Source organism: Mixophyes fleayi, chromosome 10 (assembly GCF_038048845.1).
Source record: "Mixophyes fleayi isolate aMixFle1 chromosome 10, aMixFle1.hap1, whole genome shotgun sequence".
Taxonomy (NCBI): domain Eukaryota; kingdom Metazoa; phylum Chordata; class Amphibia; order Anura; family Limnodynastidae; genus Mixophyes; species Mixophyes fleayi.
This window is the reverse complement of record NC_134411.1, coordinates 4271840-4296844: the sequence shown is the minus strand read 5'-3', so window position 1 is coordinate 4296844 and position 25005 is coordinate 4271840. Positions and strand designations below refer to the sequence as shown.

Genomic DNA, 25005 nt, shown 5'->3' with positions numbered 1-25005 from the left:
AGGAATTACTATGCCTGTTTTGGCATCTGTTGAATAAACCACTGTTTGGTTGCAACAATTCGCCTATGTAATTTTTGAATTAAACCCACCCGGCTGCATGGTCCTGTGTTCTGTCTGTATACATACGGCAAGTAATGTATAGCCAGAGCCTACCTATACCCAAATTCAAATGGGAACGTATCTTGAGATCCGCTTGTGTTTGAAGTTACATGTTTTGTTTTTTTAAACGCCAGTTGCATTCAGGTTCCATCTGAAGATGAATCAAGCTCAATGTTCATACTCTTTAAACCTATAACTAAATAAACCTATTTTTCGAGTGTGTTTTTTAAAGTCTAGCTTACAAAAAATAAGAAGATTTCATGATTCATGTGCAAATGGCAGGCAGTAAAAATATTGAGTGTAATTACAGTATAGCATTACAAGCTGACAAAAAGGGTCTGACAATGATCTGTGAAATGCTGGAAAATGTGAAGAAACAAGCAGCTCTGTAAACAACCATTCCTTCATACAGATATTTGTTGGGGCAACACGTTACCACCGGCTGGGATAAATACACACTTCTGTCAGATGAAGGATTTTGTCTACAATATAGAGCGCAGGTTTTATGGTTAATATAATATAAGGATAATTATTATAATAGAGGCGTCTGAGGTTTTAAATTTCAACCCGCAAGATTTTATCTGAAGGTTAATCACCTTATGCTCCATCTGTCTCTGGGTTTAAGCAAAATATACCAGGGATAAAACTGCAAAGGATTTATGAATGCCAGCCCGATTGACTGCAGAGAATACATTCCTGAAAAGCGATTATTGTGCAAGGTCACAGCCTGGGAACATTACGGGGTTCAGCTTTCACTCCTGTCTTGAAACGACATCCGTTTGATCAGATGCTGCAGTGAAAAGACTGGACCAGCAAAATGCATCACTTTCAGAGGGGCCTACAGTGCCTTCCAGGTCTTAAGAGACATCCTTTGATGTTATAGTTAATGGAAACAATGTAATCACTGACTAATGCTTTCTAAAGGAAAATATGTAGATCAGATACTTTGCTTTTAAATACATTTTTAGTTTTAAACCTGAAAAAAATTTAAACTTTTATTCTGAACCATTCCCAGTGTGAGATGCCTTACACCCAGAGTACGTATCACTACAGCATACAATTTATAGGAGCAGACACAACAGATGTTCATTCACTTCTCATACCCAGTGAAAATATTGTGAGTACATAAAATGAATATAGCGCGTGTTGTTAGGAAAATAGTTTTTTCATTACATTAGTGAGCCTTAAATACACTGAAAAAAAGAGGCCCACATTAAAGTGGACTTAAACAAATGATGCAATTACTCGCTAAAAGTCCTGGGCATCCACTCCTGTGTTTGAAAGAGAAATTAAAGGGCAGACAGAAAAATCCTAGCAGTAGCAGAAAGCATAATACAGATAGGAAAACCAGATTTGTGATCTCCACCCTTCAGAGGCTGGTGACGATCTGAGGAGATCATGCAAAGAAAACGCAGCACTCAACATGATGCAATTACAGTATAATCAGTCAAATAAAGTGTTTTTGACGGAAAAGTTGCACAATTGTATGAATAGTGTCAGGGAGGAGCTTCTGAATTTCACATTTTGTCAATCAGAAGTAACAGAATTCTGAAGCTGACAGACCATTCCATATGACACACTCCATTCAACCTGAAACATGGTTTCCATGTCACATAAGAGCACTGCAGAGAGCTTCAGTTGTAAAAACGCAGCATAAAGACTGGTGTAACAGACACCTTCTATCAGGGTCTGGTTATCCAATAGGCTGACTAGGCTGCATCCTAGGGCGTTAGACTTCTTGGGGGGGAGCAACATTTTTAGAGGTGCTCAATTTTGACAGGAAGAGGTATAACCTGAAATTCATTTTAAAAAACACGACAATAGTTGTACTCCAAATAAAAAGAAAACATGAAAGAAAAATGTACAGTTTTAATCTATACGTATACCAATGGTATAGGCTGAAGTCAATGAGTCGTGGTTGGGCGAGCTTTTGAGGATAAGATAAGCAAGGATGTCAACAGGCACAAGTGTGACAGCCTCCTCTACCTCAGCATCCTCAGTAGTGGTCGTTCATGTCTCGGTTCTGCTATGCAGTTTTGATTTTAATAAAAACTAAATGAGTGACAAAGATTGCCTTGACTCTTTAAAAAACGAAGTGGTGCAGAGTTTAGAAAACCCAGGAACGTTATGTCGAAGTCAGCAAATTTGATAAAGTCATTTCAATTGATATCGAGCAAACTTGGTTGTCTTTGTCTGAAAATTATGCGTAGAGCACGCTACGGCGTGGAAGGGCGCATCCAGCCGCAACACGTGGCAAATAACAAGTTTACACATTTACATGCATTCACACAAACATACACATTTGTAATAAGTACACATTAATTGTAGTTGCAACACAGTTATTTATGTCGAAATGTAGCAGTATTTATGTTTAATATTATAAGTTATATACATGTAATACCCCATTCATACTGCACCAAAAACCCGGGTTTTTGCAGAGGCACGCTGAAAAACCCGGGTCTTGGTGCAGTATGAATAGTCCAACCACAAAATCCCGGGTCTAAAATCCCGGGACTTAGACCTGGGATTTTGCGAGGGGTAATTCCCGGGTTGGACCCCGCTCGCCTGCAGTATTAATGGTGCAACCCGTGTAATTCCCGGGTCTCACCATTCATACTGTAAAAAAAAAAAATGGGGAAGTAAAAAAAAAAAGATTTTAATTAATAAAAAATACATAACAAATGTTTACTTAACTTATTTTCAGCCAGCGGTGTCTCCGGTGCGTTGCCGGCTGTCAGGGGGACCTCTGGGTACTAAAATGATGTCATTTCTAATGGACTAGAAATGACGTCATTTTAGTACCCAGAGGTCCCCCTGACAGCCGGCAACGCACCGGAGACACCGCTGGCTGAAAATAAGTTAAGTAAACATTTGTTATGTATTTTTTTTTTAATTAAAACATTTTTTTACACTTTTTTTTTTCTAAAACCTGGGTCGGGCAGGTGCAGTATGAACCCGCCCGACCCGGGAATCTTCTTATCTATACTGCCCTGTGCCCCGGCAATATCCCGGGTTAACAACCCGGGATATTGCTGGGGCGGCAGTATGAAAGTGGTATTAGTTAAGTCAAAGGTTCAGGTTGCCGGAAATATGTCATGTTTAGTATCATTTTAATCACCTATTCATCTGCAGTTGTCCGGTTAGCGATGTTAGGGAATAAATGTTTAAAATGATGTTGCCTGTATAATGTAAATAGACTAGTTTAAACTGGATTCTTGGCAGGAAAATCAGAGTGCATCCCCTGTAGAGCTGACCCCCACCTTTGGATATTTTGGTTTGAACTGGCCTATGACCTGCAGTACACTGGACCTTCCTGAAGCCTGGACTAATAGAAGCAAGCCACATCATCTGCATTGTTTTACTGTATTCACTGACTGTATTTAAGCAGGGACTCTGGACCTAGTGGCCAGTCTACTTGACCACAGCCTTCAGACCTGAATGACTGTACACTGGATCCAGGGCGCCTGCGATAAGTGACGGATGTACTTATTTAATTCTGACTTGTTATTCTGCTACTTTTGGCTATTAAATCACATTGTGCTTTGGAACCACACATCGACAATCGTTATTGGATAGCAATTAGACGTGCATAACAGTTAATATTTGTGGGGATGGGTGAAGGAAATCAGATTCTAAATTAAGGATGAGTTTGGTTTTACCTACTGCATATTAGCCAAGCGTGGAAGACGAGGGGGCACTTACGAGTGTATTAGCCTAGGGCAGCCTGAACCCTTAATCAGGCCCTTGCTGAATATAATGTGTCACTATGGCCTTCAAAACCACTCCTCTGATACAAGCCTATAGGAGAATAAATTGAATTTGCATTGCTTTGAGAGCCACAGCTTGATAATAAACATTTTCTTCTATTCCTGTTATTTTGAGGCCAACGCTAGTAGTATGCATCATTACAGATTGGAATACAATCCAGGTGTATTTTCAAGTGTGATCAGCAAATTCGTTTTTCAAAGTGGGAGCAAAAGTCCTGTATTTCTTTACTACCAGCAACAACATCATTTATCACAATACTAAAACATGACATTGAGAATTAATGCAATGTAAAATTTGTGCGACAAAATTGCCCATGTCCATGCAATGCATGATTATTAAGTATTACATTTTACTAGCCACTATAAATCTTTTAAAGAATAGGTTTATGATATGTTTTTGTTCCTGGATTTCTCTTTGGCAAGTGCTGCTCTAAATTATTACAAATACCCTGAGTGTGTTCAGGAGCAGCATTACTTACTGAGCAAACAGTCATGAATTAAGTTGGGATAAATACATGCTATGATTATCCACTGAATATATAGGATAAGGCCCATCATTGTAGTGTGAATTGTCTTGACTGCTGCTCTCTGGTGGAGAGAAAGAGAATTGCATCTCCAAGTTAAGCGATTTATATGGTGAAAGAGCTATGGAACAGGGAAATCTCACATTCCGCTATTCTATTGTTTATGATTTTAGGATATGTGATAAGGAAAAATGTATCTATGAGCATAAAAGCACATCTCAAGTCACATAGTCCGAGTGATTTTATTATCTGTGACAAACTATGTTTTTTTCAATCTGTCTATTTATCTAGTGGGATGTCAATGATTTATCATAGTTACATTCACAAACAAACATAAAACTCATAACCATCTCTCTTGTATATATGTAAAGATATCTACTGAAAATTAAACAAAATATAATTTCCCAACTATTATCTCTGCATCTGATAGGGCTACATTCTCATCTTAAACTAAATACTAAATTCTTTAATAAAATATTATGAAGAACACCAAACCAAACTTTAACCATAATTTGTACACTGCAGTTAAACCGTAAGGTCCTAAAAAGATAAAACGTGTAATTTTAGCACTGGAAACCGATAACTGTTTCATGCTCAATAAAACTGCATAGTGATAGATCTTGGTGGAAACCCTCAGGATTCAGATAACTGAATATTTGATATATAAGCATAGTGATGTTCTAAGTATAGAAAAAAATCCTCTTATTTCCCAGACCATACACACCAGGAAAAATACACAATGCATTTCAAATATTATCCATATTTGATCACTGCTGTGACAGAGTGAATGGAGCAACTATGTTAAAACCAATACCGTTTGTGTGAATGCAGATGATCAACAACATTCTGGAATCCCAAATGACCAACATGTATGTCGTGGAATATGGTCATAATAGCCTAGGAAACATTTCCTTGACAAATCATATACAAGGGAATATGACTTTGGTTCTATTAGAAGAGGAAATTGCATTGATTTAATGAGTTTACAGTCTAATGTACTGTAGCAGCTTTGTCCATCAGCAGAATGGCAACGGCTAGTAGGGGAGCTTCAGAGTAGCAAGAGCAGCTTGTAAAATGCTTCACATGCATATTCAAGTACTTCCAGAGGAAAAGCATTTGTAAGTACTAAGACAATGTGTATACTGGTATGGGGGTGTCTGAACAATACGCCAGTTCTTGACACAAAAGCTGGAACCTCCCTGTGCCAAAGTTGAAAGCAAATATGGCGCAAAGAAAAAAAATGAACAATAAACAAAAATGCAATAAAAAAAAGAGGAGAGACGTAGAAGAAAGCATGAGAGGCCGAGCACCCAACCAAAAAACATTAAAAAAAAAAAAAAAATCTTGTTTGTCCATGCAAATAAGATCAATGACAGGATAATAGCAATTGCCTGTTTTTCACACGTGACTATAGTATGGTTGGAATTGAAACACTGTAACAGAGGATTTCATACCAGTCCTTGGGCATACTTGAGTGTGTCCTCTCAGGTGTAGTTTGGGTGTGAGCACCAAATGTCACCACTTTAGGAATGCCCAGTGCTTCAGTCTGACCTAGCAGAGGGCATTAAAGTTTAAGTTACTGTTTACTCAGTTAGTAGCTATTTCTGTAGCAATTATTGCATTTATTTGCTTCTATTTAAAAATGATTAGTCACTAAAATTCTAACTAATGAGGATACTGTACACTTGTCTGTTAATATACATACTAAAGTTATGTTAGCCTGTTACTTGGCAACCCATATAATAGCCTATTTATATCCTATATGCACAAGCTTATTTGTGACTTTTTGGTCCCTTAAGATCAAAAGTAATTAATTTTAATTGGTTGTCTAATTATTTTAAATGATGTTGTATTTATACCACTTTATGGTGTTATACACATCTGACTAAGGGGCTGCCTTATCCAATTGACTGAAATGCTGCTTTTGTTGCTTATTGCCCTCGAAGCATTAACAACGCGAAGTGAAAGTCCAACAAATAACGTCTGTAGAATTGTAGAGTTCTGATGTCATTACTTCAGGGTTCATTAGGAAGATGTGTATAATGAGGGATATCACACACCCTACTGTACATTATTGTGGATATTAGAAATCACCTCAGATTTCCATTTATTCAATTTATAGCTTGTGCTTTTATATGATCTTGGAACTCCTTGGTTATACCATACTTGCCAACTCTCCTGGAATGTCCGGGAGACTCCTGAAATTCGGGTCGGTCTCAAGGACTCCCGGGAGAGCAGGCAAGTCTCCCGCATCCCGCTACTGCCTTCCCAAAATGACGCGATTCGCGCTGAATCGCGTTATTTTGGCCCTGCAACAAAACAGCATTTTCTTTGCGGGTGCGGGGCCAAAATGACGCATTTGGCCGTGCCCCACCCCCTCCCGCCCTCCAGTCACGCCCCTCTCCTGGGAAGAATTTGCCGAAAGTAGGCAGGTATGGGTTATAACATACCTATAATAATAGTCCTGGTCCTCACCATGTGCGGTTACTTACTTTGATGCCTGCCTTCAAGCAGCCAGTGTAACACACTCTCTACTCTGCGGGTGAGAGGTTCCCACCTATGGCTGTGACTGTAGGTAGGTCATATTTACAGCCCCCAGCACAGGAGGCTCATTGTGAGTATGCAGGTCACACTTGTTCCAGTTTTATATTACTAGATAAACGCAGCATTTTCAAGGCACAGGGAAGCAATAAGCAAAATGAATCTAAAGACTTTGTACAGCCTGGTTTTATTTACATTTCATTTTTAATCTAGTCTTACAGCCAAGTGATTAGAATAAATAGAAAAAAAGAAAAAAAAAATTAAAGCAGGGCCCAAGTGAATAAACCAGATCCTGAGTAATGAGAGACAAGGAATGTGGTGAACACTTGGACTGTTTTGCTAAATTAGGCCACCACAATTAATCCTCTGCGCTGACAGAGAGACCTCGGGAGCATTGTGGCTTCTTCACTGGTAAAACGGAGTAAAATATTTACATTAGTGAGACTAGAAAATGAAGACAAACATAGAGAGATTATATGGAGCGATAGGAAGAGCCAAATGGGGAAATTATACTAGGTAACATAAGGGGTTAGTGGAATACTGATAAAGTTTTACCCGTAACTCCTTCATATTGGGTTTAAAGCTAGTTTGAAATCATCTGTTGTCTTGTGTTTACCAACATTATTATTAACCTATTGTCAGCCTTTAATTATATATTACCTACATATTATACAATGCTTTACAGAGAATGTTTAATCATTCACATCAGTCCCAGCCCCAATGAAGTTCACAGTTCTGAACTATCTGCCACACACACTTCCCCACTGCATTACAGACAGCCAATGCTCCTCCCACAGATTTAGGACAGACTGCAGTCACTTCAGTCGCTGTGACATCACTGGCCTGCCCCTACTTATGTGTACATAAATCCACATGTGCAAGTCTGCCTAGCGCTCAATCCCTTCCCTAGGTCACGTTTTTACATATGTTATTCAATTCAGTAATACGCATACTTGCCTACTTTTAGAGGCAGCTGTCCGGAAGGGGGTCCGTCGAGGGGGCGTGGCCATGTGTGGTGCGCCGTTAGCCCCGCCCCCACCATCTTCAACAGCTGCGACTTCTGGATCCGGGATTTTTGCCTACTCTCTCGGGAGTCTGGGAGAACTCCCAAAAATTCGGGAGTCTCCCGGACATTCCAAGAGAGTAGGCAACTATGGTAATACGTAGGCTATAATATAAATGGAATAATGTGCCACTTAAAGCTGCATTACCACCTTTTTTGTACTGATAAAGACGCCTGCCACTCGCGCCTGTGTCAAGGTAGCCGCATTAGTCAAGCCTCAGGGTGTGGCCTGCAGGAAGTCGCTTTATAGTAACTTCCTGTTTCTTACTATAAGGGGTGCATTCTGGTGACTAAGAAGTATATCCTGGCACATTACCAATTACCATCCTACCTCTACAGCTTCCCCCACTGTTCTGCTACCAAAATATCTCATTGCTTTTCATACTGCAGCAGCCTGAGCTGAATTTATTTTTTGATGTTTAAAAGCATCATTCTCATCAATTAAACAATTCAGCAGAGATAAGCGCAAAAGAAAAAGGGGGAAGTTCAAGAAGAGAACATTTTGTATACACTGTGCATTGAATGTATTCAGCACAACACCTGCTAACATGTACAGCCTCACCCCTACTTCTGTGTGCAGCTTAAAACATTTAAAATGACAAACTTTCTTGCTCTTTACATTTGGCTCTGGCTTTTACCATTTCACTTTGTCACAGCATAGTGTGAGATAAAGGACGTTTACTCAGGTAATTATCTCAGAGCTGTGGATTCTTTACATGACAGTTGTAAGAGTAACGGTGCCCACACAGGCTGTGATATCACAGCGTATGGACAAAACAACACTGATCAGGAGGCTCATTATCAAACATGATGGAAGATGACCGCAATCAGCCTGTGTGTAAACTAGTCCTCTTCAGACTGCACCAACAGGCTGCAATGGTGCCGGAAGTGATCCACATGACCAGACCAATCTTGTCAGATTTGTCCACCCGCATATGTGGCCAAACTGGACAATATAATTGACAATCTTGTCGCTAGACCCTCAGGTAGGACCATGTGTGGTCAGCTTAAGAGGGGAGCTTACCTCCACTTATTTACTCTCTCACTGGTTGTCTGTGGTGAATGAAGTGTAGAAAGTAAGTGTGGAGCCGGCCTCCAGATTTACGTCAATACCCTTGTCTTTGTGTTGAGAAAATAATTAGCATATCCTTATTTGTGACATTCAGAAATACTAATATAAATATGAGGAACCTATCCATGAACAAAATAGGAACTTCCAAACACTTGGTAATTAGTGAAATTATAGTTAAATGTTACAATAATTTAGTGTGTGATTAGTCATTTGCTTGTACATGACAAATAATTATTTTAATTCTATGTTGCTTTTCCTTATAGTCCTAAATTAAATTACTTAGATTAGAGCTTTTTGCTAAACAACAGTTACCAAATTTTGATTCAAGGCACATTTTTATATGTCCCAACATTTTAAATGACACATAACGTTAGTATTTACAGTCGTGTAGACTTCGGAAGGCTTTTCGAGATTTCATATGAATAACAAACTTTGTATAACAACAAACACCACAACATACTAAAACATAATACTATACAGAGTACATGCTATGATTTTAGAAAAATGTTGTTAAAAATTCTTTTACACTATTTGTGGCGGTGGTAATGGTATTTACGATACTGTAAACACCGACAGTATTTACACCTACATAATTATTACGATACTGAACACAGCGACATGTAAAAAATACCTACTTAGCTGTAAACAGAAACAGGGCAGATCCATTGTGAGGAGAGGGCGACACTGCCAAATGATGTCACTTCCAACAGCGACTTGGTTGTTTCGGTTTTTAAAACGACAACGCATGGACCCATGTAAGTACTACCTGTGGGTTAGGGGTTAGGCTTAGCCTGCGGGTTACGGTTAGAGAGAGGCTGTGGGTTAGGGTTAGCAATACAATTAACATTACCATGATGAAATTGATCAGTGTGTTGCCGCTTTAACATAAAAATGCAAGTCGCGGTTGCAAATCACGTTATTTGGAAGTGTCGCCCTCTCCTCACATCGGATCTGCCCTGTATCTGTTTACAGCTAAGTAGGTATTTCTTATCTGCCAGTCTGTTCAATAGCGTAATAATTATGTAGGTGTAAACACTGTCGGTGTTTACATCATCGGTCACTCGTAGTACACCCATTTGTGGCGCTTGTCTTTATTTGTTTTGAATATCGAATATATAAATGCTTAGTGGCGTCTGTGTGAAAAAAAAAAACCAAGTTGCAGCGCCACCTGCTGGGCAGAGTTATACATTGACCTACTAAATTCTTAGTGTGTGTGGGGAAAAAAATTCAAAAAGGGCTGAAATTTGGTAGGGCTCAAACTCATTTTCGTGAGGTAATTTTACCTCATGAACACACATGTGTAGAGGCGTGCGTTAGTGTGTGTGTGTGTGTGTGTGTGTGTGGAAAAAACTATTTTCTCAGAAAGGGCTCATCCAATTGACCTGAAATTTGGTATACTGACATTATTTGACAAAAAAATTAGAATAGTCAAGTCAGTTAACTTCCATCATCCCCCCTTCCCCCCGTGGGAGGGGTAGTAAAGGCTAAATTTACGAGTTGAGGGGTCAAACTCATTTTCGTGAGGTAATTTTACCTCATGAACACACATTAAAAAGGCCGCTTGCGTCGGGAACTAACGCTCTTCCCCTGAGGAGGCCTGGGCTAGGCCCAAATGCATGACAAGAACCTTTTTAAGACCTTAAGTAGCTTGATTTGACTAGAATGCATGAGTATCATGCACGGGTTAACTTGTGTATATATATATATATATATATATATATATATATATATATATATATATATACATACATTATAACTAATGGTAATAGTGAAACCAACACTCAGTAACACTCAAGTGTTTCTAAGTAACCCAGGCAATTATTATATGTGGTCCTGAATGGATAAACTAGCACCAAAAATATCTTTACACTCAGGGGGATGCTTAACAACCCTCCCCCAATGCCACAGTAAATACAAATTCAATTTTGTTAATCAAATTAAACAATAATAATTAATGGTAAATCATGACAAAAATGTAAGTTACTTCCCAATTTTGAACATGCTTCATTGTTCTTGAATTATTCCTGTTGATTAGCAAAAATGTATTATTTATTGTGTTTTGGTTGTGCTCATTTTTTAATGGTAATTTTTGTAATGTTAATAGTTATTTACTACTTTACTGAGAGGCAGTGATAATATTCCATAGAAAGTCCATGTAAATGTCACAGTGATTTCCTACAAATAATAAAGGCCATTGTGCTTATGCTTAAAGGAAACTTTAGCCATGAAATTAATTTATGTTTAATTGACTATATAAATGTGGAGTTTACTCCGGTAGATTTTGTTTTATTTTTTTATGGGTTTTTTTTTTGTTTGTTTTTAGAAGTTATGTTTTAATCTGCTACAATAAACAAGGGAGCAGAACATTCATACATCACACAGACCGTACACACTGCAGAGTGAAAAGACAGCAAAATTCTTAGACAAGCATCATATTAGACCATTGAAGCATTAGTATGAATGCAGTCCAACCATCTGCCCCAGGTCGTAATGACTTCAGGTCTTATTGAGAACAGCTAACACCTGTATATGTCATTTTATAACATTTCAGAGAGTCATTAACCAGCTAACACCATTAGGGTTAATTAGGTCCCTTCCAAATGCAAGCAGTTGCTTTCCTTGTATGGAAGGAGTCTTTCAGAAAGAAATGGGGACATGCTCATCCAATAGGCCTGGCAGCGTAGCACCATTAACATATACTAGCTGAGAGGTCAGACAGTATAAATATAATCTGGACAGTCCTGTCCACCTGTATGTTGCATCTTGACCCCCAAATAGAGGGAAAGCTGTGACAGGGATTTACCCGATGACCAATCATAGACTTGTCCCAGTAAAACCTGAAAAAGAGCCAAACAACGTTAAGAACGGCCTGACGAGTGGGGCCAGGGTCAGCTAATTGTCACCCGCATACAGAGATTGACTATTCCAGCCTTTACACCCTGAAACTGGACAGGGAGGAGCTATGTGTGAGCTACATGTGAGCTATGTGTGAGCTATGTGTGAGCTATGTGTGAGCTACATGTGAGCTACATGTGAGCTACATGTGAGCTATGTGTGAGCTACGTGTAAGGTGGACAAATAAGGATAAATGTCAGGAAGGTGACAGCACTAGTGAGTTCCCTGAAACAACCTTGAAAGACATTTTGCATCAGTTGAAATGCGTTGGGGGAAGAGAGTAAAGTGTTTTATATGACAGACTATCCTACTGGCTTCTTAAAAACATCTAAAGATTAGGAGCATCTTCCAGTGTCTCCGTCACTCCGGGGGAAATCTAACGATATGTGACAAACTGAATTTGTTTGATCACCTTTGCGGTAGGATAACCTCTACCTATGAATTCTTATAACACATTTTTAATGTTAATGTGAAATGTGAGTGTATCTATTGTATAATTAAAAACTTTTGAAGATTTTAAAACTATATTACACTAGATGCCTATTGTCTTCTATATTGTATATATATGTTTCACGATGAGGAAATAAGTGGAATTTGACTCTCAAGGAAGGATCTTTGTACAAGAAAGTTGTAATACTTGAGGAGTAGTACACAGAAGCTGAACTAAAAGCAAAGCTCTAGTAAGTTCACCACTAGGAGGCAGGACACGTGGAAAATGTTTTTTTTCTTCAAACATCACTTTAAATACTATTATCTTAAAGCAGGCTTGGCTAACCTGTCGCACTCCAGGTGTTGTGAAACTACAAGCCCCAGCATGCTTTGCCAATGTATAGCAGCTTATTGCTGGAAGGGTGTGCTGGGACTTGTAGTTTCCACACACCTGGAGTGCCACAGGTTAGCCGAGCCTGTCTTAAAGGCAAAAGCCAAAGAAAACGTCTAGTAAGTTTTCCAACACTAGGGAGACAACACAATTGGAAAGTTGGTTTCAAGATTGTCATTATTTATTTATTTAGTTTAAAATGTGTTGCACTATTATTGTTTTTTTCTTTCTATATCACCTTTGGGATATCTATTGGAGGAATAGAAGATAAAGATCCTCAACAACACCAAGCAAATCTAAGTATATTTTAGCACATTTATATGATTTTATGTTATAGAAAGCGCCTACATTTTTTCTTTATTTACTTTATTGCTGTTATTTGCCTTTCAAACTGGTTTATGGTTTATTTAAGATCTATTTGGGCTGCAGCTGATAGTGGAGCGCACTAGAAATTCACCATTTATTCCCTGAAACGAAGGAGAGGGTTGCAACATCTAGCAGTTCATACTGATTCTTGCTTGAGGGGCATTGTAAGGTTTCTGGAATCACTTCACAAATCGGCTTTAAACTAAATTTCCAAAGAACAGCCCACGGGTAACCCAACTCCACTGATCAAATGCCTTACACGTATCTAGTGCCAGAATTATTCCTCAGACTATGCCGGAAGGATAGGCTTACATGCTTCATTGTAATGTTGATATCAGTGGCACGGGAGGGCATGAATCCAGTCTGGATGGTTTATATCAGTGTTTACATTACTTCCTGGTGACGCTTTTAACACTTTCAGTGAAAGTAGATGGAGATGCTTTGGTAGCAAATGATACCAGGCTTAGTACACGTGGTAAATACAAACTATAGCAATGTAGTGGCACTTTATGAATGCAAATTCTACAGGAATTAGCACTGGATGTGGGCAATCGTCAATACCTAATTATACATAGTAATAAAGCATTTTACGTAAAGAAGGGCCATTGTACTACACTTAGTTAGTAGGGACTGGATTATGGTGCCCATACACTGGTATGGCCTAACTTTGAGGATTTTTCTGCAAATCTTGAAGGGCACATCTCTCTGTCCACTCATGGTCCATTCAAGTTTGTTAAATAGGTTATGACTGACTGACAACTGTAAAACTGCCTCCAAATAGGGCAGACTCAAATATTGTATCCCATACTTGCCAACTGTCCCTGAATGTCAGGGAGACTCCCTGAAATAGGGGTGATCTCCCTCACTCCCTGAAGAGTCTGGCATTCTCCCTGATGCTGAGCCAGTACAAGACGTGGTTGGCTTCGCCGTCTGTGGCATGATGACAGAGTTCACAAATTGTGTCCTATGTCCATGTATTGATGCCTATGGAGGTGGCCATTTTCATGGAGACCAAGATTGAATCAAAAACTGACAGGTAAGACAATATGACTTCAGGAATGGAGACAGAAATGTAAAAGACACTTCAGTCTCTAAAGATTCATTAGCTGCTTTTCTTTAAAGCATAGTTGCCTACTCTCCCGGAATTTCCAGGAGACCTTCCGGGCTCCCGGGAGAGCAGGGCAACCTCCCGGTTCACATCCCCGCAATAGATAAGTGGCAGGGGGCGGGGCTTAATGACACAAATATTGTGTCATCTTAGCCAAAATGATGCGATTCGTCAAGTCCCGCCCCGCACACCCACCTCCCTCGGGATCTCCCTGAAGCCAACGATTAATAGTTGGCAAGTATGTTGTATCCTTGCTATCGACAGTCTAATGTATATAGAGCAAGAGGGGAGCAGCAGTCTAAAATCCTGCTACAAAATAGAGCAGAGAATTAGTACATGAAATGTACAATATATTTATCCTGGTAAACATCACATTCAGTAACAACTGCAAACTCTATGGACAGCATAGTGCATTGTGCACTCTATAATATCAGAAAGCTGTGTGTTTGCACTGTGAAATCACTAGACTATCCTCCAGGGAAGCAGCAGAACATGTCAGAGTGTGGAAAGTTTAAGCCGAAGATGGTGATGGAGAACAGAGAGGAAAGGCTGCTAATTGCAGGAGATGGAAGTGGTGTTTTATTTTGCACAAACATACGCTTGGTCTGAATTAATTAACCTTCACCCGTTGGAGTCACTTTGCAGAGCTGTAATGTGTATTTAAAGTGGCAGATGCAAGCCCTTTCAGTGAGGGTGTCCTGCTCTAGTATAACCAGACAGCAACACTAAGTATCAGAACATCTAAATGCAGAGAGACACATAGCATCTGTACAGTGTGTGTGTAAACAGATACTCAGGCACATTAAACCTTCATTAACAGTGCACAGACACTCAGCATGAGACAAAGTACCATATTCATCTTAACATTACCATTACACAGAGCACTATGTCTACTGCACAATACACAGCATCGTTATGACAATATGTATTTAAGAAATTATATATTTAGTCAGGCAAGGAAGCAAAAAACAAAAAAAATGCACATTACAAGGGATTTAAGAAAATACAACCTTTGACTGTTACACAAAAACTGAACAGGAACTACAATTTCACACAATTAAAGTAAAATGACACTGCTTTCCACTAAGATGTTTAATCACGCTGTGGTTTCCAATTTGTGTGCTTACTGTCTGTTGCCTAGCTACAATCTATTGTCTCTTATTCAGGTGTGGTTCTCTAGATTACTACTCTAGTTCAGCAATGTGTATTTAAAATTATATTGTAAAGTAGCATTTTATTATACAACTGAACTATTTAACTGTATTGAGTCTAGGCAGCAAATAGATTGTAAGCTTGCGAGCAAGGCCCTCTTACCTCTCTGTCTGTATGTATCAGCCAGTACTGTTTTATTACGCTACGGAACTTGCTGGCGCTATATAAATAAATATTGTTGACGATGATGATAATAATGGGAAGCAACTGCCTTTTTATTTGCTCGTTTAGTTTAAAGATGAACCCCAAAATGTAACCATTTCTATATGATACTTGAAGGTAAATTGCACTGTTATATTGACTTTCCAATTTGTCTCTTTCAGAAAAAGAATAAGCAATTTATCTGCCTTCACTACAGATAGATGAAGTTGTAATGCACATATTTAGAACACTTTCCTGGGTTTATCTGATAAAAGACAAAAAGATTAAATTGTAAAGCACAGCACCACATTTGTATGAATCCAATCTGTGGCTTATACAGAGCATTTATTTACATATATTTTACTTGGAGAATTGTTAGGCAGTCTGACAAACGATGGTGCTGGCTGCTTTCCTGGGTTGATCTGATAGGAGACAAAAGGATCAAATTGTAAAGCACAGCACTACATTTGTATGAATCCAATCTGCAGCCTATGCAGAGCATTTATTTACATATATGTTTTGCAGAACTGTTGGGCAGTTTGACAAACATTGGTGCTGGCTGCTGGCTTTGTGCTGCTACAATGCAAGGGTACCAACTCCTCCATTTAATTATTGACACATGGAAATTATACAGGTTTTGTGGGTAATTAAAACCAGGTATGATGCAGACTGGATCAACCAGAGAACCTGTGCAATATATGCGCGTCAGTAATGAAAGGGATGAATTGGCATCTGCAAGATACAGAATCATCTCCCCCCTAAGTAATGCTGGAGAAAATTAGCTAACCACTTGTTTCAGTTATATATAAGCCCACTAATACACAGGCTTTCCTAAATATCAAAAAGTGGCTTTCTTTGCTCTTCATGCAGTCTCTTTACTATACATTATTCATATATACAACATATATATGATACACTGTGTATATATGAGAGAGAGAGAGAGAGAGAGAGAGACATACACACGCGCACTTTGTACATTGTTCCATGATAGTTATTTAAGAAAACAATCAAAAAATTCTGTAAAAAAAAAAGTGTTATCGGGGGGATAAAACAGTTTTTTTGACAGAATTTTTCCCCAAGATTTCAGTTTGGATTGTCATCATTGCTTGCTAACGGGATTCATGGAAGGCACTTATAGCACTGATGAATGAAAGGAAGGAGACCCGTTTGTACAGATGGACAACTGATGACAACAGCCCTTATAACATCCAGTTGCCTTTATGAATTTTGATTTAGCAACTTGTTATTTTATTATTGATACAATATCATGCCCAGTGACATAGGGTTCACTAAATCAATTTCTATGATGACATTATGAATCCTTTTAGTGCTTGCTTTTATACAGTAACTGATTGACATACTTCATTACATATGTATGGTCTTAAAGCGGCACCCATATATAATAGTTGCAGACCTCTATTTGTAAACCATCTTTATTCTTATTTGTATTGCCAAAAAGAGTATATACAAAGATGGGGCTGCCCTGATTGGATAACTAAGGCACCCAACCAATTGGATGCTGCCAACTCGCACAGCCCTTTAAAATTAATTTATGCTTTAAATATAGATGCTTTGCCAGTCCATATCCTGATAACGGTGGAGGGCATGGGAGTGTTCCCCACCTTTTTGCTCATCAGAAGTAGCGGACTTGGTTTTAACATTACAATTGTAGATTGTCCTTAAACATTACTTGTCACCAGCCTAACAACAAACCACTGGACTGCCCTTCTTAAATTATAACTCCACGCAGGCGCTGAAGTGTTGGTCCTGGAGACGAAACCTCCATGATTGTTGATTGTGTTAGTTATAGGCGGGGGATACTGTGGAAATGAAAGTATATATATATATATATCTATATCATCATAACCATTTATTTATATAGCACCACTGATCCCGCAGCTCTGTACAGAGAACTCATTAAAATCAGTCCCTGCCCCATTGGATCCTGCAGTCTAAATTTCATATATATATATATATATATATATATATACACACACACACATATACACACACACACACACACACACATAGAAAGAGAGGGAGAGAGAGAGAGAGGGATACATATAGATATATAACATACACAGATATATATATATATATATATATATATATATATATATATAGCTATCTATATATTTATACATATATAATTATATATGAGCGTTTAATACAGTTACTTTCAATGTTTATATATTTACTTACTACAGGTATTACTTTCCAATGACATCCTTTCACGTCAGCCAACAGCTGGATGAGGGCTGGTAGCAGAGTCACAACTGGTAGATACAATGCACTAAGAACATGCGCTTCCACATCAAGAATACATTGTACAACGGTGCTGTTTACAGTCTGAGAGATCTTGGTTTACAGTTCAACAGAGAGCACACAGCAGATACATTATTATTATCTGCACACAGGGGTACTCGGCATCACTGCACGCTCCAGCATATTTAATCACAGTCAATGATTTAACCAACATTTATCAAGCTGGTGAAATAACAAACGTCAGGGATTTGTTCCTCCCTAGAATTAAGTGTCCTATAACACTAGAGAGCAAACAGAAATACCACATTTAATCTACACTGCTCATAAATAATTATGCATACCGAGGGAAATTAAGTCAGCTTGCAAAACAAGACCCGCTAACTTATTTGCTTTTTTTTTTTTTTTTAAATCATTATTATTTTGCTTGGGTAACGTGGATGCAGCTGTTAGCTCAATGCAAAGAAACTACATTAACACCTCCAATGCCTAGAAGTCAAATCCACAGATAAAATACATTCTCATAAAGACATTGTAACATGGGGTTTTATAGGTCACATCCGAGCCCTCCCGCCTTACAAGGCCTTTACCACTTCATTATCATTATCAGCTATTTATATAGCGCCACTGATTCCGCAGCGCTGTACAGAAAACTCACTCATATCAGTCCCTGCCCCATTGGAGCTTACAATCTAAATTCCCTAACACACACACACACACAGACAGAGAGAGACCGGAGTCAATTTGATAGCAGCCAATTAATCTACCAGTATGTTTTTGGATTGTGGGAGAAAAACAGAGCACCTGGAGAAAATCCACCCAAACACGGGGAGAACATACAGACTCCACACAGATAAGACCATGGTCGTGAATCGAACTCATGACCCCAGTGCTGTAAGGCAGAAGTGCTAACCACTAAGCCACAGAGCTGCCCTCACTTACACGTCTACATATATGTAGTTTTAGACAAGTACTGGAGAGTTTATGGGTTTCTAATTGATTTATCGATCAGATTTGACATGTAGAAAATGTTAAAAACAAAATCTAACCCAACAGTGTAACTGAAAGGGAAAAATATATCCCCCTGTTGGAAATTATGATTACACTTAAGCAGTTCCATGATCATACAAAGGTCCATGTTTGCATGGTATTAAAAGAGATGGAGAAAATGAATTCTTCTCTTTTGCAGAGCGAGACTATAGAGGTAAAGGAATGGAGAGAACACATTATTACAGACATTTCTTGCTGCATGGAGAAGCCCCCTGTCCTCTACACTCCACAAAAGAACTCTATATTTACACCAGGCTGGCAGTATTCGGGTCTCATCCTATACATTTAATGGAATGCGTCTTGTGCCTCCATTGCACTTTGGCAGAGAGGGGCATTTCCAGATATAATCCAAGCAATGTAATCATAGCATCACACACACACACAATTGCCACTTTGTTGAAAGTGATGGCCCTTTGATGTTGTGACGCTTATGACTTTTCACAGTGCACCACTGGAGGGACGGAAACCTTCTTGATGTGCATTAGGGGAACAATCCAGGCACAAGGATGCAACACCGAGGTGTTTTATGGCGTGCATGGACTGACCTCCAATGTGTCACGCTTCAGAGCCCTAATAACAAGATTAGAGGGTTGTAAAAAGGACAGCAAGTGAAATTATGTTTCAAAGGCCTGTGATTTTTAGTATAATCTTTTTTTTGTAAGAGATAAAATATGTTTTCCCCACCAACAGTAGCGTCCTTCTCATCCACTGTAGCGAATGAATCATTTGTTTTCACCTTGATATCCCAAAGAGCACATGTCCATGTATATATCAATATTAATATGAATATTAATCTCAATATCTCCTTCAGCAAGTAATATCAATTTACAAAATCAGTTGGAATGCTTTTAGAGAGACACCTTTTATGAACAGATACAATATTTACAACTGTCAGAACCTGGAGTTCATTCATAAGATCTTGTGTACAAACCTCCCCTCCAGACTCTTTCAGCATCATCCATTAAACCATCAAATGGATTCAATTTCAACATAGCGATCAATTTAGCCTGTTCTCTCCTCCATAACTTGTTGTTATACTGAGACCCTTCACTATAGCCTCCATACTTCATCTTTCACACACAGGATTTTGGTACTTGGTCTCCAGAATTCTAATTAAGAGGGTTTGTCATTAAGTAAATCAAACTATCAGCCAATACTAGCATATCGCAGTGTTCTCCCAGCACCTTTTTCCCGGGTGCTCCACCCGGCTGGTTTTACTTGCCACCCGGCTCTTGGGGCCCAACAGAGTCCTATTATAATATAAAACTTTTCTGGGGAGAACACTGTATCATAATAGGAGTTTGTCTGTTTATCAATGTTGCGTCATTGTGCACAGAACCATTCACTGGTAATAGATTCAATACTCACTGGTAACATAGGCAAACCGAGGGGGTGGGGGGGGGGGGGGGTTCCTAGTGCCTGGACACCCCCTCCAAGCCTGGGGCACTGTATAATTGAGATGGCTGGACCCTGTCCCCACTTCACATGGCTCTGCTTGAAAAGAGAGAGCTGCGTGCACCTAACAGTAGTGCATGCAGCATTGTCCATGTATATTATGGGGATAGGAAGAGTTGGAGAGCAGCCAAGCACTGACTAAAATTATAGCCACACCCCCATGCATGCTGGTCACGCCCACTGGCGGCGTGGTGAGGAAACCCCCCTCTACAAATCCTGCATTTGCCCCTGGGTAATAGATACATCCTCATGCTAACTCCGTTATGATTCCTCAAACATAAGAAATGATATGCATCTCTGTTCCAACTCTTGTTCTAATGCTGCCTACATACTGTAAGCTGCACAACCACCAAATCTTCAATTTGGCAACAAATGCAACTGGATACCGCTCCTTTCTAACAGAATTATTTGGGATAAATGCCGGGGATAGATCACTGCCTCCAACACAGCAATGGCTTTATATTTCCCCAATGGCAATCTGGAACACTTCAATGCATGCTGTGTCCATTTGTACAACTAGTGCTGATTGGACAACTCTGCTTGTCAGTGTTAGAAACTTACTCTCTTCCTGGTTACCATGGGGAGAAGCGTTAGAGCACTGGCAGAAGGTAGATACTTCCAGAACTGCTGTGGTCCCTGGCAGGAAACCCTCCCAGTTCTGTTACTTGAAATGGGGAACGGGTATTAGCTAAAACAAATTTAGATTGGTGGAAGTTTAGTTTAATATAAGCAATTTTACAATGTATCTTTTTATTTTATATCTTTTTATGTTAAGATGACAAGTCCAACAAAAAGTACATGTAACATTTATGAAAAGTGCAATATAATTCAATATAATAATAAAAAAATGACAGCACAATTATGAATGTTCTCATCATCTAACATAATCTTTTCAATTTTGTTATATAATGGAGAGGGAGGGAAGTAGAAGAGTAAGATAAGGCGATAGGAGTACAACACTTATTTTCTTGATAACATACTGTATTATTAGCATATAGGACAAAAAATAAACTCTCTTCGGACAGTTAGTGGGTTAAAAAAGAAAAAGTGGGGTCAAGGGATAGATAAAGTACAGCTTTCATATTACAGTTCTATCTGCAGAGGACTATTTGAACCAATATTCCCATATTGGGGTAAATGTGTCCATTGTATAGTGGAGGAAATAAGTGTTTTTCTCTATTTCAACTATAAACCACATTATATCCTTGATCGTTTGAATGGGTGGCAGGGGCGCACGTAGGATTTGTGAGGGGGGGGTTTCCTCCGCCCCCGGGGAAAAAAAAAAATCCTAGAGACCTGCCGCGCTCCGTTTCAGCTGCACTGTAGTATACAGCAGCCGCGGCGCTGTCAAAGAAGCGTCCGCGGCGGTGCTGTATACAATACAGCACCGCCGCGGACGCTTCTTAGACAGCGCCGCGGCTGCTGTATACTACAGTGCCGACATGTAGGGCACTTTTTAGCGGAGGGGGGGGGGGGGGTTCTGGAGACCCAGAAACCCCCCCTGCGTGCGCCACTGGGTGGTGGTAGAAACTGTTCCAAAATATTGCAATCATGCATTTTGCAGCATGCAAAATATGAAAAGACAATTTATCATATTTTCTAATAACGCCCAAGATAGGTAAACACAAGAGGGCTGACCATGGGTCTAAAGACATATTTATTGGGGACAGGTCCTCAACTAGATTTTGAATATCATTTCAGAAGACAGAAATCTTATGAGCATGTCCATGAGATAAGATCAAAGTCTTAGGGGTATATTTACTAAACTGTGGGTTTGAAAAAGCGGAGATGTTGCCTATAGCAACCAATCAGATTCTAGCTGTCATTTTGTAGAATGTACTAAACAAATGATAACTAAAATCTGATTGGCTGCTATTGGCAACATCTCCAATTTTTCAAACCCGTAGTTTAGTAAATATACCCCTTAATGTTGGCCACTCTCTCTCTAACACAGTGGTGAAGTGGAGGGATAAATGTTATTAGGCTTAGCAAGGATCATATACCAATGATTCATTCTGATCGGAGCCACCCAGACACTCTGCATAAGTGTGTACTAGAAATGGTGCCCTATCATGAAATATTAATTGTTGCCTCCATCATAAAAAAAAATCATTATTGCCCCCATTGTAAATCAAATATTATTGCCCCCATAATAAAGTAATATTACCCCCTTCAGGAAATGATATATTAATATAGACCCCTAGATAAAAGTCTAAATACAGTATAAAAACATTGTACTCAAACTTAATCTTTCTAAAACAGAGTTAATAATATTCCCACCCGCCAACAAGAGCATACCTGACATTTCTATCTCTGTTGATAACATGACCATAAATCCCACCCCACAAGCTCGCTGCCTAGGTGTAATCCTTGATTCACGCCTATCCTTTGTTCCCCACATTGACTCTATATCTAAATCATGTTACATACATCTAAAGAACATTTCCAGAATCCGCACATATCTCACACAAGACACTGCTAAAACCTTAATTCATGCACTAATCATCTCCCGCATTGACTATTGCAATTCCCTCCTTACTGGTCTTCCCAAAAACAGACTCAAACCCCTAAAATCTATTTTGCATGCTTCGGCAAGACTGATTTTCCTTGCAAATAGCTATTCCTCTGTTGAATCACTCTGTATGTCTCTACACTGGCTGCCTGTCTTCTACCGAATCCAATATAAAATACTTTTACTAACCTACAAGGCCATCAACAAAGCTGCACCAACATACATCTCCTCTCTTGTCTCAAAATATCTCCCAACTCGGCAACTCCGTTCTGCAAAAGATCTGCGTCTCTCATCCACCCTCATTACATCCTCCCATTCCCGGTTACAGGACTTTTTTCGGGCTGCACCCACTCTATGGAACTCTCTCCCTCGCACAATAAGACTCTCCTCTGTTCTACAAACTTTCAAGCGTTCTCTGAAAACCTACCTATTCAGACAAGCTTATAATATTCCTCAACCACCATCTTAACCTCACTACCTTTAGCCTGTTACACAATTTCACACAAGACAACTACCCCCGGACCAACATTGTTGTGTGACGGGATCATTTAGCTTATGAGTCACTTTTACCTTTGCAGTCTGGCTGGGCCAAGATGCAAAATGTATACTTAACCTCATGTGTCAATCTCCCATTGTCCCATAGATTGTAAGCTTGCGAGCAGGGTCCTCTCACCTCTTTGTCTGTTTTACCCAGTTTGTTTATTAGTTTATTACGTTTGTCCCCAATTGTAAAGCGCTACGGAATATGTTGGCGCTATATAAATAAATGATGATGATGATGATGATGATTGTGCTGTTTGAGCTATCTCGCTTATCAGAACCGTGTCTAAAAAATGTGCCTTTTTCTGGCAGTTTTGTCTAAATCACGAGCAGCTTCGGTGATTGCAATCCGCCACACATTGTATACAGTTTGAGGTTTCAACCTCCAAACCGGAGAAATCCTACGATTTGGAGCTGAAATCCAAATGTGATGTGTGGCAGTTTGTAAACCGCAAAAAAAAAACCTGCATTTAATATATTTACCCCTTAGTATTTTTCAATCAAATTACTTTGTGACACATCTCATTTCTCTGTGTAAAGCAACATTTTCTGCATATATTAACTACATATGTTTAGAAACAAACCCTATACTTTACCTTGAAAGCAGACATCAAACTCAGCTCCAGCAATTATATCAGTGTCACAACAGAGAAGTGATACTATGACAATGAACTGGTTTTGTACAAAACAGAATTTTGTTGAGATGTGAGAATATTTATTTTCCATTCAGGCCCCATTTCTGCTTCAATAAATACAGTAAAAAGAATTGGCATTCATTTAAACTACTTAAAATATTTCAGTGCTGTTGTCTACATACACTGACTCCATGGAGATGGGATTGAGTCGCAATGGCACTTAGAAATCACTGTGGTCAGTGGGCTGTTTGTCTGAATGGAGCTGGTTTACAGAACTGTGGATTATTTATGTCATTTTATTTCTCTTTATTTTAATGTATGACGTTTTATTATGTATCTTTTTGGAAAATAATAATAGAAATAATAGCAGCTATCGATGGTGCCTATGAATATATGTATAGATGTATATAGCCTGCCGGCATCAAGAGACCATGTAATAACTGACTCGCAGACAGGTTATACCTCGAGGGGAAGACATTCACAATTAATAGATGTAGAGATTGAATGCGAAGTGACTTCAAGTGTATCTCACAGGGGGGATGGATCTCTGCGCTCTAACACCATGCAAAACAGCAGGGAAATCAAAGCAGGCACAGCCGAATCACGGCATGAAATAGAAACCTGCAAAACCATCCATTTTCCTGAATGCTCACTATACTATATATAGGGTGACATTTTCAAAGCTGTGAGAATTATCATCTGGAAGAAGAATCAATTTTGCTGAGTTCTGACCATTACCTAAAGGGAATCTATCACGCTTCTTCCAGTTACACACCTTTTAGGTTAGGCTGCATCAGTAGTTACGACTGATGTCAGAGCAAGTGAAAGTGATGGGTGATCATTAGTCCAGCCAAGAAACTGCCACATGTACACATAATAAAGCATAAGCATTCTTAGCACTACCCGCTAATTGTAATAAAGTGACTTCATAATAAACATATTA

General features: G+C 39.1%; 1 protein-coding gene and 1 long non-coding RNA gene across 3 annotated transcripts in view; both read right to left on the bottom strand.

Annotated features, from left to right (window-relative positions):
- Window positions 1–25005, bottom strand: part of MACROD1 (mono-ADP ribosylhydrolase 1) — a 505697-nt gene that overhangs the window by 441467 nt on the left and 39225 nt on the right. The gene's annotated exons all lie outside the window — the stretch shown is intronic.
- Window positions 15180–18129, bottom strand: LOC142103351 (uncharacterized). The gene is made up of 2 exons (XR_012679331.1): window positions 17811–18129; window positions 15180–16030 (listed from the first exon to the last, which is right to left on the bottom strand). It is a non-coding gene; the product is annotated as an uncharacterized LOC142103351 (long non-coding RNA).